Genomic DNA, 17,222 nt, shown 5'->3' with positions numbered 1-17,222 from the left:
ATTCAGATTAAGTAAATTTTTCTCAAACATTATAGTATTAATTATAGTAACCATTGCATATTAATTAATTTTCTGATAAATTTCGTTGTTTTTTGTTGTTGAGGAGGAAATGTGATATAGTATACAATGATCATTGTCATTTGTAGTGTAAAAACCCCTAAACTCATTTAATCTTTATATTAGTTCAGTTTAGTCATTTTAATTTTCATTTTGTTCAATCTTTATTTGAAGATCAAATCTTCCTCGTTCATGCCTGCTAAATTTGTTTACTTAACATTGTGATTTATTTGTCTGTTCATACTGTCTGCTAATTTTGTTCCACTCAAAATTCCATTTTAGTTATGATACGTTATGATCAAATTGCTGATCAAAAATCTGCTGCTCCTATTTATTCATTCTCTTGAACCTAAATCCAATTTTCAGTTGACTCTTTTCATTTCGAATTTCGATGATCACTCAATTCAAAATATCGGATTTAACTCTTGTTTCGCTAAGCAAAATACCAGTCTAAAAGATAAGGCTGTATTTGCGATGCGAATACCACTTAAATGTGAGGCTCAGAAAGTTTAATCTTCTAAATACAATTTTAGTAGTGGAGGCGCTCCTCGATATCACTGATAATTTGGTAGCAACTAAAATCGTAAAACCGCTCAGCTAACACACCCAACTACAGAAGACCATTTCTGTACGACAAGGTCATTTTTGAAGCTGTCAAACAAAAGGAAGTTTGAATACAAGAAGACAAGAAAAAACGTTATAGAAGATTTTTGTTCCGACCCACTTTAGTGGAGGAAAGAACTATATACTCAAATGGATTTTTTGTTCTGTCAATTTTGACCGATCGATCGCGGACCGATAATCATCGCGTAAAGTTTTGAGTGCTATCATTAGAAAGTACTTCCAGCTTAAAATATGGAATTGAAAAGGTTTTTTCGAAATTCGGTTCTTACAAGTAGTTATCGATTTTTTCGGTTTTGCGAACATTCGACCGAATTGCGATGCTTTCGTTCAAATTTTGCGTAATTCTTGCCCAATTGTCATCAGTTTTGTTCAAATTTCAACTGTATTAGATAGGACCAAATATGCTCTTTTAGTCCACTGTCCCACAATTTTTAGGATACTGACAACTAAAAATGCGAAATTCTATTGAAAGCTCAAAGAAGGCCTATTTGCAGTCCCACTGTCTTTAAGAGCTTCTGGTATTATAATTTTGAAAGTTCTTTGCAGATATAAACTCAATAATTATACAATAGGAATCAACCATTTTTGATCCACTGAAAAAATTTTGGTTTAACACTGATGTCGTTTACAACTACTTGAAAAATTAAATGTTTTCACGCGCAACAAAATCAGGGTTGATCTTGATCTCAACGTTGGTCCTCCACAAAAAAAATTTTTAATTAGCACCTACCTTTTTTCAAAATAATTCCACATTTCAAGTTGCTTATGTTAACTAATGACAAGCATCTTAAATCAGAGCACAACTAATGAAAAATAATAATGACAAAAGAGACCAAAGGAACATATAGTATGGTTTCAGAGTTAAGCTCATGTTTTTTATGGCCTTGACCAAATGTTTTCGAAAAATTTTATGTCTTCTCATGTTTTGCTTTATTTGTTATATTTTTTATAGTCTAATGACTTTTTTGCCATCAAAAGTAGTTCCAACGTTTTTATAGTTAACTAATGGCTTCTTAGTTTTGATACTACGAGATTTCAAAAAAAAACTATCCAATTTTTCATTATAAAAGATCTTTTTTAGGGTTCATTTTGCTTCCTTGTCAGATTCTCACATTTTGACCGGTCCAATTAAAGGCATTCGTTGACTTAAGAACTTACAGCGATCAAAAAGACAAAACTGAAAAACATAATTGTTCTTGTTGAATTTTCTATAATTGTATGTTTTATGCTTGTACGCAGTTCTCTCGCTGATCAAAAATTTTGGTAGGCTTTTTTTAATTCCACCTGTATTTCTCGATTTTTTCATGCTGTACAACATATACATGTAGGTATAAATTTCTTCCCCAAGAGGTTTAATTAAACCAATGTAACGATTTCGGTTCAGTTTTTAGCTAATTGTTTTTTTGAATTTGAAAGCAACATTTTAAAAAAACCTTTTTTATCTGTTTCTTTTGTGCCGTCTCTTTCCTCGTCATGTAACTCATCCTCGTTAACAAAAAACCCTAACAACTTTCAAAGATTTGAAATTTAATTTCTCTTTTGCTTATACGTTTTTAAAGATGGCTTCGATCATTTCAATCTTTACAGTTTTCGATAATGTTAAAACTTTGGGTTTCTTTTTGTCATTTCTACGTAATCGTTTTAAAAGAAAGACTCGTGGATGTTCAGCTGAATAGCAGGAGATGATCTCAGTTCTTGTAGATAGCATCTTATAGCTATAGTGCCATCAACACTGTTATGTGGTAATATTGTTTGTGACGTTTTGCCTTCTGCCTGTATTTATTGTTTTAAAACAAATATGGAATTTTTTGCTTCGCCATTTTTTTGGTCCATCCGCAGCTTAGTCTCCGTAACAACAGCTCACAGCATGTTTCCAGTGAGCTGCTAATTACGTTTTTCAACAGTTTCATTTTTAATCAATTGTTTCTTGACTTTGCTGCTACGAGATTTCATAAAATGTTTGTGATTTTCATACATTTGTACATTTCATAGGATTGTTTTTTTTAAAAACGATATAAAATTTGATCTATTTCCTCTTGATTTTAGAAAATTGCACAATTTTGGCGTTTTTAATGTTCTTAGTGACTAAATTTTAGTTTTGAAGACCTTACTGCCATTTCCGCGCAAAATTTGATTTTTTTTAAATTTTTGCAGGTGTCTGTGCTTTATTTTGTAGTCGTATGACGTGAACTGGATAACGACATGTCTCAATTGCTTCCTATGGAGAAATAAATTAAATTTTTATTGATTTTAGTCGATATTCATTCAGATAAGTTCATTCAAGTTCAAATTAATGTTTCCGAAAAAGAAACTTATTTTTGAACTTCGACCCTTTTATGCTGTCGATATTCATTCAGATAAGTTCATTCAAGTTCAAATTAATGTTTCCGAAAAAGAAACTTATTTTTGAACTTCGACCCTTTTATGCTGTCTTTTGTCGACCTGTTACCCCGTCTCATTGGGGACGGGTCCCATATCCTTTTTAATGAATAATAGGATGATATGATTTTTTTGGTTTTATCTGATGTTAGTTTTATTTTTGAATTTTTTAAATATAGAAATTGAGTTTTGGTGGTAATTAAAGTTTGTTATTTGATTTTTATTATTGCTTTTCTAGTAATCTTATTAACAACAAGTTGCATGGGCCTTCTAAAGTAGCAATAATTTATTCTTTAAGTGGTTTGCTTAACAAAATGTGTGTTTTTGAAAGTTTTCTATCTCTTCCTCTTTTGGTAGCCAATTAATTCTAGAATTTGGATGAACGGGGTCGGAACATTTTGTGCAAACGCACATTACCGAACCTGCTTGTTGGCATCACGATTTAAGATTTGATAATTTCATCAAATGGCCAAAAATGATCAGATTTTGGAATCTAGAAGACTATTTGCCTAGGAAGAATTATGACGCGTACAATAAACGTCATCTTTATGCCGAGCGTCAGCCAAAAAAATATAAAGGTGACTACAATTCCTTTTTAAAAGATTTTTTTCGGTTGAAAATGATGAAAAAAGAAGTTTCACCTTAAAAATATGCACCTTTGTAAATGAACCAAAATTTCCCAGCTATACGTTTCATCTTTTCTCTTATTTTTTGGGGACGGAAGTACAATACTAGAATTTTTTTAAAAGAAAGTTAATTTACTGATAACAATCATCCGCTAGAGAAACATACAATCAGACACAGGTTCTGAGATAGATCACATCATTTCATGTCAATTACAACTAAACAAAAACGTAGTCAAAGAATTGATATCTTTTTTCCTAATTTCCGCCTATGGATAAGAACGCTTGCTTCTGTATCAGTGACATCTTTCCATATCAATAAGGCAATACGAGAAGTAACTCAAATGTTACAGATTTCTCTGATAAAAGGAAACTAAGCGGAATAGAACGAACAACAAGAAAGTATAAGCAAATCAAATTGTTCTTAATATGTTCATCACTCATTGTATACTTTTATTTTTAAGTCATCGAAACATTTGCGCAGGCATTAGATATCAATCTGTTTTTTTTAAGAAAAAAACTATCTGAAATTCAGGTTATAAGTAAATTTGAACTAAAATGTAGTAGCATCGTTAGATTTAACAAAGAAAACTAGTTTAAAAATTGTGTGAGGCTTTATTTCGTTGTTCTTGTCAAAATTACTGAACAATAGAGGAAACCAGCTCTCTAACAAATGATATGGAAAAATCAAGTTGCGGCGAATAAAGGAAAAATAAAACAAAGCAGGAAAAACAAACAAATAAACAACAGAGATAACAAAAACACCAAAATCAGATACTTTTTGTTGCTTCTTGTATTCCTTTTTTTTCATTTTCTGCTGATTAAGTTTCGAAATAGTCAATAAAAGCAATAAATCTATTCTTTTAAAATGAGTTTATTCAAATTATTTTCATAGAACGTTTCTTCTAAGTTATAACATTTCTTGTAGCTAAACTTCCTTTAATGAAGTATTAGAAATTGCTTCTGTTTCTCCAATATTGAAAAATTTCCCTGGCTATTTCAAACAAAAACAAAACATTGAGTGTGGCATATAATCAAAGTTTCCCTTTTAGAATTGAACTATCATCTATTATTGTTATTACAATTTTTTGTAAGCCAAAACATTAGTTGTAAAAATAATTTTACCGAACCCGTCTAGAATCTTATGAGGAAACGACATCAAATGGTTAACAAGCACTACAATTGTCAGTAAAACAGACAGAACGTTAAAAATAATTCATTTGCTGGAAATTCTAAATTTGTGTCTTACAGAACCGAATATTTTTTCTATCAGCCCCAGTAGATTTCGAATGGCTATCTTGCAAGATTTCTGCCAGAAACTTGCAAGATAACCATTCATTCTGCAAGAAACTTGCAAGATAACCATTCATTCTGTCAGAAACGTGCAAGATAACCATTCTTTCTGCCAGAAGCTTGCAATGCCAGAAACTTGCAAGATAACCATTCATTCTGCCAGAATCTTGCAAGATAGCAATTTTTCTGCCATAAACTTACAAGATAATCATTTCTCGGTCAAAACCTCTAATACATCCACTTTTTGGCACAAGATCCTACAAGATGAAATGATTAATGCGAGTAATTCTGACAGCAAGAGATTTGAGCTTAAGGTCTTCTAAAGTCCTTCGAAGCTCACAAAAATCCCAAGCCGTGAATAAGCACATTTTTTGCGCATTGGCGAGAAAAATTAAGCGTAAGGAGCTGAGTTGTATCAAACGAAGCTGTTTAGGATGCAAAGAATAATATCACATAATTTTTCATCAGAAAAATTAATCAAGACGTGTGGTTCGGAAATCTTGATAAAGTTGAAGGAAAATAGTTTTTAATAGTAATTTATTTTGTGTTAACGTATCTCAAAGGCAGATTTTAATTTGTTTCCTTCAGATCATTTGAATTTCCAGATTTAAGATCTATTTAATTTTATTATTTTTCTTGAGAAACACGAAACTGATTCCTATGATAATTTCTGCTCAAAATGAAATGTGTTGCATGAATGAGAGCCAATAAGAGGACAGCTCGACTGGAACGAACTTGCAAGAATCTTGCAAGATAACCATTTTTCTGGCAGATCTCGCAAGATAACCATTTTTTGCCAGGTCTTGCAAGATATCCATTTTCTGCCAGATCTTGCAAGATAGGCAGCTTTTGCAAGATTCCGGCAGAATCTTGCAAGATAACCATCTGGTCTTGACTGGGGATGTTAGTGCCAAAATTGTGAGCCACATAATTTGCTGGTTTTTAATCAGTTGGGTGACAAACTATTGGGAAACAGATTTTTGGAGCTAACGACAAAATTTTTGTGTAAATGTCAAGCAAAAACTTTTTCTTAAGAAACATACTTCAGAAAATGAAATAATTCCTCTAAAGGCCACAATCATGATTTTAAGCCAGACACATATGTACAGACCTAATTCAAACTGCAATTACATGCATTTGGTTTTCAATTCTTTATCTCATCAACGGTACTCTCATTGTATGAGTTTCTGCCTCCCGCTTAAGAGGGCAAAAAAATCGCGATCGATGAAAATTCTAAGCCTGCAACAAAATCATGTTTTTCTAGAGAAACTTTTTGTTCTCAAAATTTTTCGCACACAATTGGGAGAGCGTAATGCTAGCCACATTTTTTGTTCAGATAATTTTTGACCATCTTGAAGGCATCTCAGGCTAGCATATGTGCTACGATTTGGAAATTCTCTGCGTCCAGAATTGCACTACATAGATAAACTTTAGTAATTTTTCTTTACAGAAACAATTTCACCATTTTCTAGTTACAAAGTCGGACATTTTGGCCAAATTTTAACCAATTTTAGCTATAATTTTAGTCAAAATTCAATTTTTTCAGTCAAAACCGCTTTATTCGAAAATACCTTTGAAAATAAAGTATCTTATTGTTTTGTCAATGTCTCCATATACCACAGAAACACAAAAAAATGCAGAATTGCGACAAATTTTAGACAATAATGTGAGTTTTTAACATGTGTCACATCTTTGTTAACCTTAATTTTGTCAAATGTAGAGTTGGTTTTAATTTATTATTTAAATATTGACAAAACGGGAGAAAATCACTTGAGATCTGTCTATTAACGCTTAATTACTAAAAAATGAAAAATCCTACAATGAGAACGGTTTTTCATATCGAATCGAAGAAACCCAGAGAAAATTTACGTTTTATTGATTTCATGTACTTTTTTACATGCACAATTGACTGAACAACAATGAACAAAGCCTTTGTAAATTAGAATTTGCACTGAGATCTGAAAAATGAATCTGATACTTTTTTGACATTTTACTTTTTTTTGTACACATAATGAATTTTTTCGCATATTTGACTTAAAAATAATACGTCAACAAAATTTAATTGTTAGTAGCGGCTCCACGTACGCAGTCAACCATTATTGAGTTTTTTTCCATACAATTAAATTTTTGCTTGGTAAACTCTTTTTTAAGGACCCCACATATCATTGAAGACTTTGAAATCAATTAGATGTTAAATTTTAGGGTGATCATCAAGAAACAGAATATTTAATTACACTGAGAAAACATACGTAACACAAAAATTAATTTCCAGAGCGTCAGCGTCTATTTTTCGGATAGGAGTGAAATCATATTTTTACAGGTGTATGTCGACTTGTCATGAATATCAACTCTCTCTGACTTCAGAACATCAAATTTCTCTACGATTCATAGAAAAGGCGACAAGTAATTCCATTATCGCTTAGTTTCATCCCTGCGCATCAACTTTTATGATTCTGATAATTTTCTGACATTGAAAATAAATGTTTTAAAGCAAATTCAATTGTTCAATCTCTTTCGCTTTGTCAAATCTTTGCTTCATTTCTTGATGAAACAAAGGTTACAATTGAATATTTTCTTAAAAAACAGTTTTATAATTATTTTCGATGAACAGTCGAGTCTGCAGTTTCAATGTAAAAACAATTAATAGGTCTTAGATGCTCTCCAGTAATTTGTCTTATTTTTGTCCCTTCTCGGACTTAGCTTATGGTTACTTAATTCTCGTACAAAATTGATATTGTTTTCGAGTTTGGAATTTTTAGATATGATGCTCATATTACAAAATTAATCGTTTCCGGAATGTAAAACGAAAACAACATAAAAAAACAATTACTCTCTTTTGGAGTGATACATAGCGCTTTTGTTTAACTTCACAGTTTCACAAGCTACAAAAACTTTTCTAATAATTTATGGTTTTTCACATAGATCAAAATATTTAACGATGTGAAGAAGCAATCCCAGCTCTTCTTTATTCAAATGGCTTTTTTAACGGTATTTCAATAAATAAATAGTCTCATACGTTTTTTTCTGCTTCATATTTAAATAAATTTTATTGAAGCTGTCAAACTTAGAACGTTTTGGAATAATTGAGGCACCACCTGTTTTAAAAAGCCATCTAATTCGTTTCTGTTGCCCGCTCTTAAACTCTTCATAATCTTTTTGTTGTAATAATTACATTATGGGTTTTGTGTGCTTCATTCGTGTTTTTTTAGCTAAATCTGTATATTATCGTGATTTTTGATTACTTTGAGACTACAGGTTATTGATCTTTTCTTTCGCAATTGTTTAAGAAAATTTGCTTCTTCGTTAATAACTTAAATCCGAAGTTGTAAAATGAATCAGTTAGTTACAATTGCAGTTTATTTGCTGTTTTGGTTTCCGGATTTGAATTCCAGGACTTGTCCTGCTATGATAACCAATACCTCTTAGATAGATTGATTTGCTTCACCTGCTTTTGCCGCATGATTAAACTACTGGCTTAATTTAATTTGACTTCTGCATACATCTACTTTTTTTACTAAATTACATTGTTAAAGGACTTTGTGGGAAAAAAACTTGAAAAACAAATTGAGAAAAATTTGATAAGGTCAATAACATAAACAAAGTACTTATGACAAAAAAATTTTTAAAATGTTTCATTTTCAAGTGATTGGCGTTTCTGAAAAAAACCATTGCGGCGAAAAAAAACTTGAAACGAGAATGGTTTCATTGTATAAACCAGATGCGGAGCCGCTGTTTTCGCAAAGATTTTTGGGTTCTTTTTTAATTATTAAGGTAAAAAATGAAAAAATATATAAACTTTTGTGACTTCTACAGCCAATTTTATCAAGTTCTGTCTCAAACGTTCTTGCTGGCAAAAATTACAGAGTATGAAAAAAGAGTTAGCTTAGAATCAGAAGTCATCGAGTTGACATTTGAGTTGTTTAAAAAATCTAAAAGTCGTCAAAGGGTAATAAAAAAAACTGATCTTGCTCAAATAAACAAGTCAATAATCCAAGAATTTAAACTTAATGGCTCCGGGTTCAGTTACAACACGTTTTAGAAAAGCTCTTCTTTCACATTTATCACATTTGAAGCTGCTGCTAAGTATTCCGTATCTAATGGTTACTTAGGTTTCTTGGTTCCTCTGGAAAAAATTTTTTCTCCAGTTGTTTCAGTTTCTAAATCAAAGTTCTCTGAAACTTCTTTTTTGTTGTGTTGATATATTAAATGCTGTCAATAATGAACGTGGGAACACTCTGCGCTGACTAAATTCTTAAGCAATGTGCTAAATCGGGGTAGTTCAATTTAACTCAGATGCACCTTAATCTACAGTGCCGAAGGTTCTTGCCTCATTCCAGGAGGATCAATCACGCGTTGATATTCTAGAGTTTTTGTCTGCTTTTTGAAAATGTATAAATACATATGTACGTCGACAGTTCCAAGGATATCTTCAGTACTGTAGCATTCCTGCGTGCCCGTGTCACAACTCTTACGGGCATGGGAACAACAGAGTTGGCCAATGGTTACACGTAGCCACTCACGATAATCTAGTTGACGCTGGCACGCATGAAATGACCGCGGAGGATTTGCAATGCAGTAGCTGGATCAATATCCACAATTCTTGAAGATTGTGAACTGTCCGTTTTTGCTGAACGATGACATTGTCAATGACGTTTCAATAGGCGTCAATCATCCACACACTATTAAACAGACTTTATCCAAAGCCCTATATTAAATTTTCAATCTAAAGCAATCATCTTTGATGCTCGTCATCCTTTTGTAAACCTGTTCTTTGAAAACGCTCACGTCAAGTTTCGAAATCAGGCTGTTGACTACATCAGATAAATTGCGCAGGATCACTGCAGAAAATGATGCGGAATCCAAAATGAAACTATGCAGTACTAAAATTAGGATCATAGTCACGCTCAATCAACGCAAACTAATTGAGACTAATTCCGCACTGCAACAAAGCAACCAATCATGTCTGACCTATCTGAGGTGAAACTTGTCAGTCTTCTCCCTTCACCAACACTGTCGTCTAGTTTGGCCCGTTTTTACTGTCTGCCGTACTAACAAAAAGTGAGTATTCCGCGTCAATTTTCTTACTACTCGCTCGCGCACTCCATGGTGAGATAGTTATATCTATGTACAACAGTTTCTTTGTTATTGGAGTTAAGTCGTTTGTGTCACGTAGGAGTACATGTGCCATGATCGGGTTGCAAAAGGACCTTAACGTCATTAGAGGAGAAGAGAAGTCCAGGAACATATTGCAAAAGGGAGCCTTGTCAACATGGCATCCGAGCTTCAGATCAAAAGTTTAAATTGTACTTTCACTCCGGCTAACAAACAATATCATGTTGGTGTACGGAGAACGTTGCTGCAAATTTTTAAGCGCTTTATATATACTCCTCGTTTCACGTCTTGAATTTTCGTCATAAAACTGCTGCATACTAGCTGTTGAGCACGCTCCTGATTCTTGTTCGCTAAAAAAACCTGATCTGAGCCAATCGTTTGAACGCCATCACGACTAACCAGATTTTGTTAGAAAAATATTCTTCCAGTTTTCCGTCCCTACTCATAAGGAATTAGTTTGAACATCCTACGATGGTGCGCAGTCTCAAGCTTAGGTGATTTGATCCCGGTGGATTAGTAAAAATGTGTCGACTCTAAACTGACGTTCTAAGTGGCAGACGCCTTCAGATCCTTGACTTGGTTCGGTTATTTGAGAAAACTAACCCTAGATGTCACTACCCTACGGCTCGGATTGTAGAAATGCGTTACGGGTCCAATAGCATCGGAGGCTCCGTCGTCTTACATACGTCAACACATTCACTCGTCCTCCTGCTGTCAAAATTTGTTTCAGTTTTTCCGACATCTCCTTCTGGGCCAGAAAAATTTAGCTACGGCTGATGACGCCAAAATAAATACGTTCAAAAATAATTCCCAACCCCCATAGTAGGTTTCAATATACGTAGGAGGTTCAGAAAAGATCCTTTTATCATATTTTAAGTAAAAACAACCACGATAGGAACCGATTAAGGTAACTTTCGGCTTGCAATTATTTGGTTTTCTAAATACCGGCTGACTGATTATGAACCTAATATTACCTCAATAACATCAGAATAAAACCGTGTAAGAGAGCATTACAAAACGTTCCACTTGCTGATTTTCACGTTTTATGCTAATATGACGTTGCTTATTTGTACATTTATTTTATTTGAATTGATTACTAGAATTGCAGTTTGATACTGCGTTTATAGGGGCACTAACCTACACCGCCTGGAATTTTGCACTGGTAAAAATAGCAGCTAGATGTTTGTTGGTACTAACGGAATATGTTATTGTTAGTTGAAACTGTGGACTTGACCAGACAGGCAGAGATGGAGAGAGATAGAGAGAAAGAGAATGAGAAAGAGAGAGAGAGAGAGTGAGTGAGTGAGTGAGTGAGTGAGAGAGAGAGAGAGAGAGAGTTCAGGAAACGCTTGTGTGAGTCTATTACAATGAAACATATTTAAACAGAAAATTTTTAACGCAAAAAAGTCAGAAGAGCGCTAATAGGAAAAATGCTTCAACAAACATATTCATAGCACCTGTTCTTCTTCACTGGCCCTGAATTCTCAAAGTTCCATAATAACATAAAACAAAAGATCGGTAAAATGGCTCATACATGTCTCAAACAAAAATCACTTCATTTAAAATCTTCTAACCAAAAACCCTAAGGTCCATAAAAGTTTCCAAACTCCTTTTTCGTCAAAAAAAATTTGATATCAAGCTATGCGTTGCTTCCTTCAAACGATAACCTTTTGTACATAGGGTATTGCTTTTGCATTAATTACTAAATTAATTGGAAGAAAATTACAATGGAAAAACATATTAGCTTCTCTTTTGCTGTTGCTCTGACATGATATTCATGGAGAATACATATTGCGAAGGAGAATACATATTGCTCCTTCGTACATTTGTGTGCAAGTATTTTTTGGTCTGTTGTTTAGATGAGGGTCTAAAAATATGTGTTTTCTTCTCCGTCTTCTCCATAATAATCTCAGCTTTTTATTTTTCTTCTAAGAAACAAAAGCGTTTTTACTCTTAATTATTCATGCGTTCACCTAAATCTTTGCTGAACGCTTTTATGAATTTAGATTTCTCATTCGAAATTTCTCATTTAAAGTTAAGTAACTAAACGAAGTACCTTAAATTGATTTTTCCTTAATTTTTTTCATTGTTAATTTCCCTAATTCGTTTTATTAAGAAATGAGCATCAAATATTTTTTAGTTCAGCAAATTCAAAATTAAATTTGATATTTTGTTTGAACTAAGAGCTTATACGGTGAACTAAAACATAAGAACTAAACTAGCTTGTATTAAAACTTTTGGGCGAATTGTTATATCATTTTTCTTCAGTAATACTATCCGAATACCAGCACTTACTTTTTTGTTATGCAACGCAGAATTAGGTCATTCACCAACGTCCTTTTTAGGGATTAAATTCCTATACATTATATTTCTTACGAACGGCCCAAACGGGTAAAACGTACTGAGTTGTGTTGCAAACAAATGTATTTTTTCATTGACTGGGTTACGTAACAATTAGATTTTTATTTATTTGACTTCCGTGCAGATGAGCTAAAACGTCTTTCATCATTGAAATTTTGTTCATATCTCTTTGAACTCTCTGCTGATTAAGAAATCCAATTTTTTATGCACCCTTTTTAGTCAACATTTCATCAGGCGGTTGAAACTAAATTATATTCGTTATTTTAAATTGCAGTGCTTAGAACTATTGCGGTTAAACAGCAGCCAGTTCGTGTACGAAAAAAAAAAGAAATACGGAAATGGTCAATTATTGCATTAAATTTTCAAAACCTTTTTCTGTAAAAGATTATTTTTTTACAACTCCCAAGCCCAAAAATCCTCTCCCAGCACCCCCTTCACACACACACACACACACACACACACACACACACACACACATACACACACACACACACACACACACACACACACACACCCAGAACCTCCACCCCCCCCCCCCCCCCGACCCCCTAATCACATGAAACATTTCTTAACATTTTTTTTGTTCAATATAGACTGCAGTTACTCAATGAGAATTGAGCTAACAACAAACCCTGTTCATCACATAAACATGGTTTTACAGCCTTATTTTCAGTTAATTAAGTTTTTCAGCCTTCTTCCAAAGCACGCTTCCACAATCGTTTCTAAATAAGGAAACTACAGAATTTTCTTCAAATTATTTTTCTCAGTTATTGCTAATTATAATCTTGCCCTTGAAAAAATTGGTAATTCGAGTCTCAAAAATTATAATATTTTTACTTTTAATATGGTTTGCGGCCTCGTAGTACCCTGAAGACATTTTCACGCAAGCTAAGAGGAGGAAATGTCACTGAAAATTAAAATTGCATAATTAAATGGGATAATAATAACAAATCCCGGCTGATATATTTAAAAATTTCAATAGTTAAGCTTCAGACAGCAGCAAAATTAAAACCCAACGTGCAGCATTGGTAATGTGCGTTGGCACGTTATGTTCCCACCAGCCATGTGACAAACAATTTTTAAATTTGTAGGACAAAAGAACTTACATGTTTCTACCCTGCTGTATATTCATCATGAGTTATGTATTCTCGCAGAGTCAGGATGGTGGTACATGAGTGATTTTGCCAGTATCTAAGGAAGAGCTAGAGAACTACGTTTGTATGCACAAATTGAGTAGTATACCACGCAGAGTTCAGACGATGCGAAGTCGATTTGAAACCAAGCCAGCGTTAAGCAATATGGGATCAAGCTGGGGGGAGGGGGGGGGGGGGCACTAACAGAAAAGATCCCCAATGGGGCCTCAAAACTAGTTCTCTATCTTTTTTAGACTACCTATAGAAATATTATTTTTACTGCTAATTAAAACACTAATAAATTGTTGTTTTATCCTCAAAATTGATTAAAAAAATTTTTCCAATCAGATTTGACAAATTTTTCATGCAAATATGATGATCGTGAATCTTTCTTGTGCCATATGATAACGCAAAATCAATTTAACCAGAAATCATAAAAAAGAAGGAAAAACTTTCTTCTGAAGGAGTACATTCAAAATTCGTAGTCTGGTGCTATTAAACGACGACAAGAAAGTTGCGATTGAGTACAATAAGATTTTGGGACTACCCTTCCTCGATATCCTGCAACTGATCACACGTAGTAAGTTACACATTGAAATTGTATAAAAGCGGGATTTGTTGATTGATATGCTGGGTTTTACCGCGAGACAAAAAAAAACGTTCTCACGCAGATATCATAGAAAATTACCTTTTCAAAATATTTTTTCAAATGAAACTGAATGAGATGTTTTGAAATTCCGATCTCTCTCAATAGATAATTTTCCTTCTAAATATTTTTCTCAGAAATCTCATACAATGCATAAAAATGGGTACTGACTTTTCAGACAATAACTATTAACCTTGGTGTTTCACAAAAACAATGCTAGGATTTCCTATTTTCTGTTATACGTCAACAATTTTTCTCAAAAACTGGAGTGTGACAATGACATTGTTCAACTTGCATTAGAATGAAAAAAAAAATAAGAAAATAATCCTATAAAAATGACAGAGAATCAATTAACGTTAGTTGCCGATAAAACAGAATTGTTATTATCCTTTACAAATCATATTAAATCTCAGTTATTTTTTTTAAGTTGAAGAAATCAAACCAACTCACGCTTGTCGTTATCCAGGAGTAGATATTGGTTCTAAACCTAAGCGTTAAATATTTCCTAAACTCAGTTTCAGGCAAAATGGCCAAGGCAATTCGTTCTCTGTATTTTCTAAGAATCCAAAATCCTTTAGAGTAAGAACTGATGTTTTCGGGTCAATTGTACTCTCTCATTTTTCTTTCAGCGAAGCATTTCATCAACTTTTTAAAGCAAAATGACATCAACCTCATAAATAGGAAGAATAACAGAGGCAAACACAAGAAAATACCGGTTAACAGAAAATCAGGAGTGTTCAAATCCTATGTTTACCTATGAGAACAACCAGCTACACTTTTGATATTGTTATAATAAGAACAGCAATGATACAGTGATTAATTTATTTAATAGTTGAAAGAAAGTAAATGATTAATTTCTGTTTAAAATCAGTATAATCTACCTGTTTATTTTAAACACATTTGCAAGTTATTCAATTTTACCGTTGATCTCTAATTGTTGTAAGTCAAACCAGATACCCAGAATTAAAAGAGAGGTTTGATAAGTGAAAACTACGTCAAAACAAACAATTTTTTTAAGGTAAACTATCTTATCTGTTCTTCTTTTTGGGGTTTTTGTGCGTTTTATCAGTGCCGCTAAGCGTACAACACTTTGAGTGCTTCAAGAAAAAGTTTGCAAAATTGGAAATTAGAAAAAAAACTATGAGCAACTGTGACTTCTAAAATTGCAGCCATTTTGTTGTTTAATGAAAGCAACGGTTAATACACATTTTATGAATGAGGGAAAGAGCAGTGCAAAATCGCCCTAATTACAGTCAAACAGAAAAGCAAATAAGAGCAGAAGAAGCATGAACTAAAATCTTTTTTCTTAACTTCAGCCTCGTAATTGTACTCATCACTTTTTTCAACAACCAAAAAGGGACTCAACAACCAAAGGGATTAAAAAGGAAGGCCAATTAATCCGGTGGAGACGTTTTGCAATTGATAGTTTTCAGAAAGAATTGTCCGCTTGTAGCGATTGTTTCGTGACTTCAGCGAAAGAAAAAATTTGTGGACCTTAGCATAAAGTGCCTTCTGAGGTCCAATGTAAAACAACTATATAAAATGTGTAGTAATTAATTTGAATTATAACATTTTCAACCATCAATTTTATAGAAACACAAAGCACTGCTGCTCTTAATTTGAGTTCAGGGACAGAATTTTTGGTCTAGTTCCGCTGACGAAAAGAAAATATAAAGCATTTTTTATTGATACACATTTAAGTTATATTGAAAATGAATTTATTGAATTACATGTTAGATCTGCACGTGAGACAGAAAACCTGCTGATACAGTTATCATAGAAAATTACCTCTTTCGTAATATTGTTTCTTGGCCATTTTTTTCAAATTTTTTTGGCTCAAGATAACTAAAAATTTATCTTGATAGAAAAAACAGAAAACTAAAAAGGTTTCTCCAAGCAAATTTCTTAAACGAATAGTGGCAAAAACTGAATATCTAATATTTTATCATTTTCAATGCATTTTTGCATCTCATTCAGTGAGCTTTGAAGGAGTTAAAACTCTGCTTCAAATCGTTGCAAAATCGCCGCACGAAAAGTTTTTCTTTTTTAACCGCAGAAAGTTAAAAATTGAAAATTCTAAATAAAAATATTTGTGAAACTTTAACCGCCATGCTTGTTACAGTAATTATAAAAAATTTAAATTTTTTCAACTATTAGTCTCACAATTTCACAATTTTATCTTTTCAGGATTGATTTCATGGTTGAAGTTCAGTTTTTCTTAATATTAATGAACATATAGACCTTTTTTTAAAAAAAATGGGACGGTTAAAAATCTTGAATCTTGAAGGGTCAGAAAAATCAAGTTAATATCATTATACGCTCATTAGAGGCAGCATGAATGTTAACATTTGCATTTATCACCTGCATTCTTCTATATTTTGAGTCACCATACTAAACTTTACTGAAGCAACGACTAAAATTTCGTTTTTGCGAGAAATTATTAAACAAATTGTCGGCTTGTCAAAGTTTCAGTTATTTGCTTAAGATATTCGCACTTCAAAAGTTAGTTTTTCTGCAGACAATAATTATTCTTTTTCGATCAAATGCTTCAACGTTTTCAAATTTTCCTATGCGGTCGAAAAACGTTAAGCAGAATGGTTTCAGCAATGATGCACTGCGAAACATGTTTCAGTAGAAATTGTCTTCGTGATATAATTGTTTTCACACCATCATAGACACATATTCCATTTTCTTCGCAGTTTTACAAATATGAGCAAATCCGGTTCTCAAAAGAAATTTCAAGTGATGAAATTTAATTTGAGTGACTAAGTGTTACTTTTGTGATGCATATTCTCATACTCTTTTTGAAAACTTTCTATTCGGATCACATATAAACAAAGTAATGGTAATTGAAAACAGCCCTAAAAAAGTTTGCAGTTGACAAAATTATAGTTCAATTAAATTGCGTCAACATTTATATTCAGGCGTGCAATACTGAAACTGAAGATGGTAAAATTCAAGATACCGCCAATGATTTAATCAAAACTGCTTATA

This window comes from Convolutriloba macropyga, chromosome 9 (assembly GCF_964194025.1).
Source record: "Convolutriloba macropyga chromosome 9, txConMacr16.3, whole genome shotgun sequence".
Taxonomy (NCBI): Eukaryota; Metazoa; Xenacoelomorpha; order Acoela; family Convolutidae; genus Convolutriloba; species Convolutriloba macropyga.
This window is presented reverse-complemented; position numbering follows the sequence as displayed.